The sequence below is a fragment of the Macadamia integrifolia genome, chromosome 7 (assembly GCF_013358625.1).
Source record: "Macadamia integrifolia cultivar HAES 741 chromosome 7, SCU_Mint_v3, whole genome shotgun sequence".
Taxonomy (NCBI): Eukaryota; Viridiplantae; Streptophyta; class Magnoliopsida; order Proteales; family Proteaceae; genus Macadamia; species Macadamia integrifolia.
In genome coordinates this window covers 29,996,420-29,999,802 of record NC_056563.1, presented here as the reverse complement: position 1 = coordinate 29,999,802, position 3,383 = coordinate 29,996,420, and the positions used below count along the sequence as shown (strand labels likewise).

Sequence of the window (3,383 nt, the reverse complement as noted above, 5' to 3'; positions counted from 1 at the left end):
AAAAAAAAAAAAAAAAAAAGGAATCCAACTTTCTGTTTTGATCAGGAACAAAGTAACAGATCTATTTGATTGAAAAGAACAAAACTGCACCAATAATGAAGAAATGGTAACAAGTTAAAGAACCGGAAACATAATATAATACCTTCTCAGCTGAATGTAGTTTGCTACTGTACCCATTGATAATGTGCCTCTCCAGATCTGTGTTGAAAGAAGAAGAATAATAGATACGATGGGATTTTGCACTGAAGAAATGGAGAATCAGGTGAGAGAGAAGAAGGATAAGGAGATGATGTAGTATCAAGGGAGAGAAGGATATTTAAAAGAGAGGAGGGGATTATAAAATTTATAAACTCTCTGTTACTGTTCTGTTCATATCTCCTCTGCTCAGGTTATATCAGAGGAGATATGAACAGAGAAGTCACAGAGAGATTCTGGATTTTTTTTTTTAAATCCAGAATTTAGGGTTTAGGAAAGAAATTAGAACTCTTAAAATAGGAATCAGATTGGGCTGGAAGTGCAACGAAGTGGTTTCTAGGACCCAAGAAACCTTGCGATTCTGATTGGCCAGTTTTATCAAGATTCTCTTGTGAACGAAACAGAGTTTCTAGTAACAGGAATAAAGCTTGTAACAGTAGGAGCAAAGGGCAGGTGACTCTAACTCATCTTTATCCCTAAGACATAGAATAACTTATTTGTTGTCTTTTAGTTTTTAATTCCTCTCAAATCTGGATCAATAAGTAAAACATTTTATTATTCTTGTGCTTTCATGTTACATCTTTTGTTTATTTATTTCAGATGGATCATGGAAAGGGGATTGAAGCAGGTCTGAAGGGTGATACAAAGGGTCTGAGAGAGTTTTATTGTTGGACTGATGAGAGGATAAAATTACTAATCGATATTGGTCGTGATTATTCGCGCAAAGGGTACAAGCTGAATGCATCTTTTACAGAAGATGGTTGGGCCTGCATGTTGAAAGAATATAACCAAAAATGCGAGAAGCTAGTAACCATGTTACAACTCAAGAATAGATTGAACATCCTTAACGCTGTTGTTGCTGATGGGGAAGCTACAGTTTGCACCAATGAAGATGACCCACCTGGCCACCTCCAACCACACCAAAGGGGGTATCTGATTCGAACAGTGCTGTAAACTCAGAAAACTCGGATTCTGATGATTCAAATAATGATGATTTGCCGATTGAGGTGTTAGATATGAAGAAGGAAAAGAAAAGAAAGAGGAGGAGTTCTATGGAGTCATCTCAGAGGTCAAATAGTAGTGACAATCCCAATATAGGAGAAGCTATCAACAGACTGATTGCTCTAGAAGAGCGAAAAACAGAAGATATGAGGGCTTTGTTAGGGATGAAAAAAGCAGCTATAAGTGGAGCAATTATAGACACCACATTTGACATGGCTTATCAAATTCTTAACTCTTTGGACGAGATTCAGCCTGGTAGTACCAACCATGTGATGGCTTTGGAGGTGCTCGAGGATCGAAACAAAAGACAAGCATTCATTTTGATGCATGAATTGTCTTGTGTACCATGGCTTCTTAGAGCAATTGAGAGGAAAGCAAGAGAGGAGTCTGGAGTCTGGACCCTCTATTCGATTTGCATGACAAATACTTCAACTTCTGCGTTTGTGTGGTTTCAAATATTTTGTAGTTTCTTTCTTGCAAGACTTAAAAATGTGTGTGGATGTTTTTCATTTCATATTTGTATAGTTTGACCTACATGTGAATGTATTTTGAAAGTATATGTAGTTGTTTCTGTTAAACTATGTGTGTGGATGTTAATATTCATTTTGAATTTTGAAAGTCAAATTTATGTGTTTTTATTATGAGTTATTTTGTAAGATCAGTTGCTATGGAGCACGGACTATGATGACGAAATAATTCTCAATAAGCACTCATTGTTGACACTTATTACTGATTGTGTGCATAATCATTTGGAGCATAAGAAGAGAATTGATGATGATGATGATGAGACAACTTCTCGAATTGCAAAACAACTGAAGCATACATCCCAACTCAAATATCATCTAGGAATGTTTTCCGCATTCAACATTCAGGTGAAACAATGAGTTGTCGCTTCCATAATGTATTGGCTGCGCTACAGACATTTTCTATAGAGATGGTAAAACCGCCTTCATTTGAGGAAATACCACATCAAATAAATTCCAATAGAAAGTATTATCCATTCTTTGTTAATTGCATTAGAACTAGAGATGGAACACACTCATTAATTCCAATTGCAAAACAAGTACCATATAAATTTTGGTAATAAAAATGAAGTTGCCTAAAATATATTTGTTGCATGTTCATTTGATATGTGTTTCACCTTCTTTTGGGCTGGTTGGAAGGGAACTACACACGCCAATCAAATATTATGAAGAAGTCATTAACACTTATTGTCTGAAGTTCCCCCATCGGTCACTAGGTAACGTTTCATATTTTAAATTTTTGTAATCATTATTAAATTTTTTAGATCTGGTTGATACCATTAAATTTCTAATTGTTGATCTTAATTTTGTAGGAAAATACTATCTTGTTGATTCTGGATAAACACATGTGCTTAGCTGTATAGTTCCTTTCAAGAATGTTCATTATCATCAACAATATTTTAGACGTATACTACCACAATGAGCAGAAAAGTTTCTGAATTTTACACATTCGTTATTAAGAACTATTATTGAGTGATCACTTGGTATTTTGAAGAAGTGTTTGCTTATTTTAAAGATAATGCCCCATATAGTAAACCCTATCATTCCCCCTATCTGCTACCTGGTTCCACCTTAGCTTTTAAATCTGGCGTACCAATAATACCCATCATTTCCTCTCTACCCATAAATCTGCCTTAATTATTTTATTCCCTTCAAAAGAAAATTAAGCAAACTTTGGAGGGGAAAAAAAAAAAAAGGGTTCCCTTTTTGGTTCGACCTCTGGCCTGGTTTTAAATCACATGATGTCATTGGTGTTAATCGGTTTGTTTCTGATTAGATTCAAAATATAAAAATAAAAATCAGATTCAAACAATTTATTACAGATGGTTTCAATATGCAATAAACAGTTTCAATATCGCAAATCAAAATCAATTAATAAACAGTTTCAATTAAACAATTTTATCATTTTCAATTTCGTTGTCATTGATTCGGGTTAAAAAAATTTCATAAATTGTTAAATGCCAAGACTTACTGATATTTTTTAATCAGTTTATTATGTATAATCGATTCTAATGGATTTTAATTAGGGTTATCGGTTCAAAACTGAACCAAATTGTTTTAAAGAACGATTCAAGGTTCCGTTTTAAACGGTTTGATTCAGCTTCGATGAACGATTTCGATTTACAATTGAAACGGTTCCAATGTAGACTAGAGATGCCTCCC

General features: G+C 34.3%; 1 long non-coding RNA gene across 1 annotated transcript in view; it reads left to right on the top strand.

Moving 5' to 3' along the window:
* The window catches only part of LOC122083907, a 4,067-nt gene extending 2,234 nt beyond the window's left edge, over nt 1-1,833 (top strand). The window contains exon 2 of the long non-coding RNA XR_006141752.1: nt 796-1,833. This is a non-coding gene — a long non-coding RNA (uncharacterized LOC122083907). The remainder of the gene's footprint in view (nt 1-795) is intronic.
* Nucleotides 1,834-3,383: the final 1,550 nt, after the last annotated feature.